The following is a 9,756-nucleotide window of genomic DNA, read 5'->3' as shown; positions in this document are numbered from 1 at the left end:
TCTCCTCTCCTGCCTGCATCTCCGCCCTCCCCGCCCCCTTGCAATTCACACACACACATGCCAGGCTCATTCCTCTCCCCAGAGCCAGTGGAGGGAAGGCAGAAGGAGGGGGTGAAATGCAACCTATTCATGTCCCCGCACTGTCCCACCCCTCGTTTTCCATGCTGGGGAAAGACAAAACCCCTCTCCTCCCTGTTTCTGGGACTTGTCAGCAGCTGCCAAGGGGAGCATGGTAATTAAGGCCCGAAGATGGAAGCCCGAGGCCCCAACTCTAATTGGACAGTTTGCTTTATGGGAGTGAAAAACATTGTGACAAAGGGGGAGGTGTATGTGACACAGTGGGGGGTGGTGTGGCCGGGAAGGTGCAGTGCTTTGATGCCAGCTGATGCAGGCGCCGCCCCTAGCACCTCCTGTGACCAGGGAGGGCGCAAGGACCCCACTGAGGACAGGCTCTGAGGGCCCCAGGGGTGGCCCTCCTGGGTTGGGGCAGGTGCTCTGGAGGGCACTGAGGATCAGGGTCCTGGAAAGAGGCCCATGCCCCCCCAGCCCAGTCCCAGTCATGTGGGCAGGCAAGAGGCCTCAGAGCTGGCATCAGGGGGCTTGTCCTGGAGCCCCTCACTGGGAACCTGCACATTGGGAGGGTGTCTCCCCACCAGGCCTGTGAGCATAGGCAGTCGTCCCAGAGCCTGAGCCATCTGTGTATCTGACTATGCACCAGGCTCCTCCTTGCCCTGACACGGGACTGGTGACAGCTTGGTCCTGAGCCCTGGCTGTGTGTTGGGGGCCTCGCTTGACCTCTGTCATTGAACCTTCTGGCAACTCTGAGTGACAGAAAGAGGATGTAGCATCTTAGTTGTAAGGTGGGGAAACTGAGGCCCAAAGAAGCTAACCCCCTATCCAAGGTCTCGGCTGCCATGGAAGGTGGAACAGGGGTGAGAACTGGGCCCAGGGCACTGGACCTGGCTCTCTGTTCTCTGCTCCCCGGGCCCTGGCCCCAGCCTCAGGCTGGAGAGGGAGCTCTCTGGGGTGGCCGGGGATGAGGGTGGGCTTTTCCTCTCCATGGCCCCAGGCTGGGGTACCGCCCAGGTGAGGGGCACCGCAGGCTGGGGGTCACTCTCTAGGGCTCCACACAAGTCCCCCACTCCCTTACGCATGCTCTGGGGAGGAGATGCTTAGCTACTGGGACAGAGCCCCCTCTCTGTCCCCTCCTGCCTGTCCTCAGCTGCTCCGCCCACCCTGAGCTGCTGCCTGGGGGCAGCTCCACTGGGGTGGGGGCCATGCTGGGGTGCTGAGAGCCAGGAGCAAGGAGGGGGAAGGAGCCATTGTGGCCGGGCAGTGGGGATTAAGAGGTCCAAATTGGACGTGAGGGCTGAGCTGGTTCCCAGGCAGGGCACGGAGCCTGTGTCCAGGCTGCCTGCTGGGCCTAATCCCCCGGGAACCCTAGAAGCACAGCTGCTGTGAAGAGAGGGCCGCCCTGGATGGGGTTGGGCAGCCTGCTCCTGGCCACCCAAGCGGCCACCTGAGAAGGCTGAGTGTTGGGCAGGTGTGCCCATAAGAGTGCCCAGGCACAGATGCCCCTGGCCTGGGTACTGGGCCTGTGGAAGATGCCCAGAGTTGGGGCAGGGGCAGCCCCTCAAGTGTCTGAAGTTTGGGGTCTGGGATTGGGCTTTAAGACGACCAGATGACCAGATGACTGGATGAGGTCCCTGACTAAAGGAGAGGTGGCAGATATCCTCTCCCTGCCCCCACTGGGCAGACCCAAGTGGGTGCCGTGCATGTGTGCATGCGTGCACATGTCTCTGTGTGTGTGTGTGTGTGTGTGTGTGTGTGTGTGTATTGCAGTGAGCAGGGTACTTGAGGCTGTCCTTCAGAGGCGGCTGGAGGGGTTCTGCACATCGTAATCAGATTAAGGGGACCAGTCACTTAGGGCTCTTGAAAGGGCCCAAGGTTTTAATCAGCCCTGAGCACCGGCCCACAAAGCCCCAGTGGGACTCTGCGGGAGCCGCCTGCTGGGGGGCTGTGGGGTTGGGGGCACTTTCTTCTCTCTCTGCTCCCTCCTAATTATGTCAATTTGCTGGCCAAATGGTTGGCTCGAGTGGATGGGCTTGTGCCCATTCATGTGGTAATTCGGGGACCAGCAGCAGGCTCAGATCGGGCTGGGAAACAGGAGGTACTGGGACACTTCTTCCCAGCAGGCGGCCCTGCAGGTGTGGGGTGCCAGGCCCAGGGTCCCTCTCACTGGTTGTGGCCTGTATTCTATGCATTCCAGAATCTTCCCTATAGTAGTTGGGTGGAAAGGAAGGAAGAGATGAGGGAGGGAGGCAAGAGCCCTAGGGGGTGGGGGCTGGACCCCTCCGGTGAGGCTGGGGGTGCTCTGTCTAGTCCTACCCCTGGTGGGATAAGCTGAGGCTTGAGTAGTTTGGGAGGTGCCAGAGAGATGGAGTCTGTGAGAGACTTGGAGAAAGCTCTTCCCAGGTTCTTGAGGCTTTGGGTAGGTGCCACCATGCCACCCTTTGAATGCAGTCGCTCTCTGCACCCAACATTACCCCAAAAAGGCATGCTCTGGGCAACCCATTTCACTAGCAAGCAAGTGGAGGCTCAAAGAAGATCAGTGCCTTCCCCAAGGCTACATAGCTTGGAGGAAGCAGCAGAGATTTGAACCCTGCTTTTTCTGGCTCCTTCTTCTCTTCCCACCCTTGAGTTGTTTCTTCCATCAAACAAGAATTGACTCCTGTCTCCCTAGTCCTGTGGAGGTATGGAGGATGTGAGGACTAAGCTGACCCTGAGCAGGCATGGGCGTGGGCTGTGGTCACTCTCATGTACAGCTGTGGGCCCCCTGACACTCAGGGATGAGTGGTTGTCATTAGTGCAGAGAGAGAACCTGCCCAGCTGCTCCCCCTACCTGGCTACCCAGGAAGTCTTCAGTTCCCTAGGTTCCCTTGGGCATGAGAACCCTTCCTTTCTGCCCCAGATGTAGCACCTTCAGCCCTCAGTTTCTCAGGTATCGGCCCTTTACTCCCTGGCCAGCCCCTCATCACTGGTGGGAGGCTGGAGTGCAGGATGGGGGTTTGGGTGGGGACAGGGATCTTGGGAGGGTTGGCAGCCATAGTCTAGTACTCTTAACCCAGAGTCTATGTCCATTACTAGTTGAGATGGTGGCCAGAAGGTCTTCCTTCTTAGAGTAGATCCAATTCATGAGGCAGTTGCCATAGGTCCTCTCTTGAGCCAGGGATTCTGGCCACCAGTCTCCTCAGCCCCATGGGAGAAGGGTAAAACTAAAACAGAGGACCCAGAAACCAGTCTGGACAAGAGAGGATTAATGACTAATCACACCAAATACAAAGTGCCAACTATGAGGCAGGCACAGTTTTAGGCACTTTGCATACATCATTGTGATAATCATGAAACCCTGTGGGGTGAGATGGGTGCAGTCACTATCCCTATTTTACTTCATGAAGAAACTGGGAGCACAGAGAGGTTGTGTCACTTGACCAAGGCCACAAAGCTGAATAGCAGACTCCTGATGTCACATCCCTCCCTCCTGTCAAAATCCTCAAATCCTTTAAGGAGTATTCTCAACCTAAACACAACATTCTGCCCCTGGACTCTAAAAGACTCACTTGAATCTCTTTATGCAAAATACACTTAGTTTATCTCTAAGAGTTGCCAAAGTCTTAACAGTTCCCAAATGTCTGAAAATTCAAACCCAAAGTCTCCTCTGAGACTCAAGGCAAACTCTTAGGTGTGAACCCCTGTAAAAATCTAGAAGAAAGTTAAACACTGCTGATGTATAATGCCACAGAGTGAACATTTCCATTCCAAAAGAGAAGTGGGGGGCAGAAAGGAATGAGACCAAACCAAGTTCAAAATCCAACAGGGCCAGGGGCCAGGGATTTAGCTCAGCAGCACTGCACCTGTCTTGCAAGCACAGGGTCCTGAGTTCCATCCCTGGTACAAAAAAAAAAAAAAAAAAAAAAAAAAAAAAAATCCAGCAGGCAAACATTTAAATCCTTAGTTCTGTGTCCAGCACCAAGGGCAAGTTGTGGCAACAGATGAGATGTGAACTGCAAAGGGCTTAGGTGACTCAACCCCTACAATGTTGCCAGTTGCAGTCCTCAGAGCCTCTCTCTTGGGGTGGCTTTGCTTACTGTCTTTGGCCTTCCACAGGAGTTCCACATTCTTTTATTCTCCACCTTCATGGAATCTCCTCTCCACTTTCAGTTTCACTGTCACAGCTTCACATTCAGGGGCACACTGCTTGGCCTCCCAGGCTATCTTTTGAAATCTGGCTGGAAGCTTCCCTGACCCTACAACCCTTGAATTTTGTATACCTATAAAAACAGCAAGAGCCAGGGATTTAGCTTAGTGGTTCTGTCACCTGCCTCACAAACACAAGGTCCTGAGTTCAATCCCTGGTACCAAAAAAACCCCAAAAAAACCCCACCAGCACCACATGGATGACACCAAGATCTGCTACCAGCTCAAGCAGTAGCTAGGCTCCCTTAGATCATTGCTGCAGAGGCCTCTGAGTGTCTGGATGGATGAGCCCTGAATGACCTAGGTTCTTTGGGGCTCTCTTCTCAAAGAAAAGTCTTTTACTTCTGGAGCCTTGAGCCTTTAAAGAGTGGGATCTTAGTGATTCCTGGGATGCTCTCAAAGCATCCTTCCTATTGTTCTGATATATTGTTCTGTACTTGACTTCTTTTTTTTTTTTTTTTTTTTTTTGGTACTAGGGATCAAACGTGGGTTCTTGTGCTTCTGCAGCAGGTGGCAAAACCAGTGAGCTAAATCCCTGGGCCCACTTGGCCTCTTTTTAATGCTAATCTTTTCAGCAACCAAGCTCTCCTTGGCCAAAACTTTACAGATTCTAACTTTACAAGAGCTTCCTTTCTGGCCACCAGGCACAGCAACAGCTCTACTTCCTTGGTACCAAAATATGTCTTATTTTTGTACTGAGACAAATACCTGACACTCATAATTTAAAAGAGGAAAGATTTATTTTGGCTCAGGGTTACAGTCCATGGTCAGCTGATTCCAAGGCAGAACAGCATAGTGGAAGGGCCTGGGTGGAGGAAAGCTACTTAAGTCAAGGCAGCCAGGAGTCAGAGAGGTAAATACACCCTTCCAGGTCACATACCTAGTGACTCATAGCTCTGACCAGAGCCCACCTCCCAACAAGTCAGCTATATCAACCACATGATCCAGTCACCTTCCAAAAACCTCATCTATAACCACATGAGACCTTTGCAGGACATTCTTTATTTCTTTCTTTATTTTTGTACTGGGATCAAACTCGGGACCTTGCACTTGTGAGGCAAGTGGCGGAACCACTGAGCTAAATCCCCGGCCCTGCAGGACATTCTTGATGTAAACCATAACAGAGTCCATAAATTTGAAGGAGCAAACAAGAGACCATCCAGCCTCATTCTCCAGATGGAGAATGATGTATAAGATGAGTCCTGGAGGGCTAGCAGGAATTATTCAGTGAAGGATTAGGAGTGAGGGGATCAGCTTCTGAGAGATGACACAAAATCTAGCTCAGGAGCAGTGAAGCATGAGATCAGAGGGAAGACAGGGTCTTAACCAAGGATAACTCTGGATTTTATACTAAGGCCAGTGGAACTAAGTCATTGAAGAGTTTTAAACAGCAGGGGAGACATGATGAGAAACAGTGTTCTCCTCTCCCCCTTCTGTTGGGGATGCCAGCCTCGGGAATTCTTTCTCTTCTAGGAATTAGGCACATTCAATTCTGCCTCCAGGCCTTTGCAAATGCTATACCATTTGCCTAGAGTGTTCCACATACCCTGTCCTGATCCACTGACCTTGTTTATTCTTATTCATGCCTTTGCTGTACTCTGTACTTTTCTTTCATACCATTTATCAACTCTGTGCTGGTGTATTTGTGTGGTTAGCTAATTGCTAGTCTCCCCAGTAGACATGAATTCTGTGAGGACAGAGATCTTGTCTACTTGGCATATTGAAGAACTTGCTCAATACTTTTTGAATGAATGAATGAATTTTGGCTACCTTGAGAGAATGAGGGAGAGTATAGCAAGCAGAGAAACCAAATGTGAATGCATGTGAGTCCTCTGCCAGGACCAACCCAGGTCAGTGACACAGGTGAATGCTGTCCATGGACACAGTGAGTAGCTTGGGGTTTCTGAGGCAGGACCTATGGGGCTTGAGCCCACCACCCACAGCCTTTCTCCTTGATTTGAGCATGGACTAAAAAAGAGTTGAAGCCCTGGATGCAACCTGGAAGAATATTTTCTTCCACTTATAAACCCTTGCCATCTTGAAAGAATTGAAAGTTGTACCTCACACTGGGGGAGGAAATAACCAGAATGAGGGATATGGGGACAGCACCACCAGTCAAGGAGACAGACCATAGATAAGGGTGGACAATGCTGTAACCCTTAGGATTTGCTTTGAGTGCAGAACAGCTGATGGGACCTCCTGTGGTGACCTCCTTGCCTCATTTGCTCATGCACATGGGCAGGGATTTTTGGCCCCGTACAATTCTTACCTGTTTTCTGAAGGTGCCAACAGAAGTGTTGCTTCCTTTTGAAGCAACACTTTTAGATCTGGATGTAGCAGAGACCCTCAAAATCTCCTAAACAGTGATACAGAACTAAGACCACAGAGATGGACCACATAGGAAATGCATTGTTGCCATGGCCAAGTGGCAGAGATGGTTAATTGTCCCACCAAAAAGGCATGTGGCCTCCTATTATAAAACTACATTTCTCAGACTCCCTTGCACCTAGCTTATGATCACATCACCAAGTCCTAGCCAATGAGTGGGAGCGGTATGCATAACTTCTAAGACAGGCTTCAGAAAGGAAACCCCTTTCTTCTTCCTACCAGGTGCAAATGAAAATAAAGCTGCATGTTAACAATGGCAGAGCAACAAGACAGAGTGTAGGTCCCTGATAATTATGGGGTGGTGGGGCCACCATTCCCCACTAGGCAATTTACCCAAATTTCTGTGTAAGAAAAATAAGCTTTTAATTGTTTAAGCCCTATTCTTTGGGTCCTTTTGATACAACAATCAAACTGATATCCTGAAAAATATATCAATCCCTGGTGGGAGGCATAGGAAAGGCTCAGAGAAGGGGGTTGTAATTGGAATCACACCTCAAAGTTGTGAGCATTTGTGAATCTTGGTCCACAAATTCAGGTGCATGAGAAACACTAGCAAGTAGTCCTGTCTCTTCCTTCTCGCCTAGCCTGAGAGAAGTTTTCTTTTTTTTTTTTAATTCTTTTATTGATACATTTTAAGTGTACAATACGTTTACATTTATCATTGGGTGCTTGTTCCTGTACATGATGAATCTTGGTTCTTATTTTTTCCCCCATTACCTGTGCACCCTTCACCCCCTCCACTCTTCCTTATTTACATAGATTTTGTTTCCATTCTTTTTCTTTTCTGGTAATTTTTCCTTTCCCTTCTTTCCTTTCCCCTTCCCCTCTCACCACCCCTACACCTTTGGACCTTTTACTATTTCAAATTATCAGTTATTCATTTTAATAATTTTAATCCTTATTTACACTTTCAGTTTCTCACACTAGAGAAACTATTCGGTATTTACACATGTGTGTCCTATTTATTTCACTGAAGAGTATGGCCTCAATATGCATCCATTTAGCTATAAATGTCTCTAGTTTCTCATTCCTTTTTTTTTTTTTTGGTACCGGGGATCGAACTTGTGTCCTTGCGCTTGCGCAGCAGGCGGTGAAACCATTGAGCTAAATCCCCAGCCCCTAGTTTCTCATTCTTAATGGCTGAGTAGTACTCCATTTTATTAAAAAACCCACATCTTTATCCAGTTTCCAGCTGATGGGTACTTGGGCTGTTTCCAAGTTTTAGCTATCACAACTTGCCACTATAAACATGGGTGCACACATATTGATGTGGTATGATTCTTTTAATTATTTGGGGAAGGTACCCAGCAGGGAAATATCTGGGTCAAATGGGACCTCTAGCCCTAGTTCTTTTTTTTTCCCCCCTTAAATTCTTTTATAGGTACATTTTAGGTATACAATACATTTACCTTTATCATTGGGAACTTGTACCTTTACATGATGTATCTTGGTTCTTATTTTTTCCCCATTCCCTGCCCTCCCTTCACCCCCTCCACCCTTCCCTATTTACAAAGACTTTGTTTCCGTTTTTTCCATTTCTCATAACTTTTCCTTTCCCTTCTTTCCTTTCCCCTAGCCCTAGTTCTTTGAAGTGTCTCCATACTGATTTCCACAGTGGTTGCACCAGTCTGCACTCCCACCAATAATGGAGAAGGATTCCTTTCTCTCCACACCCCCACCAGCATTTGTTATTGGTTGATTTCTTGATAGCAGCCATTCTTTCTGGGGTGAGCTGGAATCTCAGTGTTGTTTTCATCTGCATCTCTTGAATAACCAGTGATGTTGAACATTTTTTCATATATTTATTTGCTGCTTTTACTTCTTTGTCTGAGAAATGTCTGTTCATTTCAGATGCCCATTTTTGAGTTGGGTATTTGAATTTGAGGGGTCTGATTTTTTTTCAATTCTTTATATATTCTAAATAGTAGTCCTTTGTCTGAGGTATAGCTGCTAAAAAATTTTTCCCACATTGTGGATTGCCTCCTTAGCTCTGTTGGTGGTTTCTCTTGCAGTGCAGAAGCTTTTTAATAAGATGAGATCCCAGTTGTTGATTCTTTGTGCTAGTTCTTGTGCTACTGAGGTTTTGTTCATAAAGTCTTTTCCTATGCCAATGTCTTCAAGAGTTCTACCTAACTTATCTTCCAGCAAGTTTAGTGTTTCTGTCTTAATATTTATATCTTTAATCCACTTTGATCTTAGTTTAGTGCATGGTGATAGGTATGGGTCTAGTTTTAATCTTTGGCAGGTTGAAATCCAGTTTTTCCAACACCATTTATTAAATAGGCTATCTTTCCTCCAATGAGGGTGGTTGGCTCCTTTGTCAAAGATGAGGTGGCTGAGTATGTCCTGATTTGTTTCTGCATCTTCTAATCAATTCCACGGATCCTCAGGTCTGTTTCTTTGCCAGTATCATCTGTTTTTATCACAGTAGCTTTGTAGTATAGTTTCAAGTTGGGGATTGTGATACCCCCAGCCATGTCTCTGTTGCCTAGAATTGCTTTTGCTATTCTAGGTCTCTTCTGGTTCCAAATGAATTTTTGGATTGTTTTCTCTAGTTCTGTGAAGTATATTGTTGGAATTTCAATCGGCATTGAATCGAATCGATATAGTAGTTTTGGAAGTATGGCCATTTTCACTATATTGAGTCTTCCTACCCAGGAACAAAGGATTTCTTTCCATTTTCTTATATCTTCCTCGATCTCCTTTTTCAAAGTGCTGTAGTTTTCAGTGTAGAGGTCTTTTGCTTCCTTTGTTAGATTGATTCCTAGATATTTCATTTTTTTGGATGCTATTGTGAAAGGAATTGTTTCCCTAATTTCTCTCTCAGTGAGCCTGTTATTTGTGTATAAGAAGGCTATTGTTTTTTGAGTGTTGACCTTGTATCCAGCTACTCTACTGAATCTGTCAATTAGGTCTAGAAGTCTTTCGGCAGAGTTTTTTGGGTCTTCTATGTAGAGTATCATATCGTCAGCAAATAATGACAGTTTCACTTCTTCCTTTCCTATCTTTATTCCTTTTATTTCTTTGAGAGAAGTTTTCTTTATGCCAGGGGGATTGGAGAAAGGAGAATCTCCTTCTTCCTCCTGGGCTCCTCCAAGACATTGTGCCTTT

The sequence above is a fragment of the Heterocephalus glaber genome, unplaced genomic scaffold (assembly GCF_053883595.1).
Source record: "Heterocephalus glaber isolate CG9 unplaced genomic scaffold, H.glaber_assembly_v1.0 deba00001531, whole genome shotgun sequence".
Taxonomy (NCBI): domain Eukaryota; kingdom Metazoa; phylum Chordata; class Mammalia; order Rodentia; family Bathyergidae; genus Heterocephalus; species Heterocephalus glaber.
The sequence above is the reverse complement of the archived record's forward strand: the minus strand, read 5'-3'. Positions refer to the sequence as shown.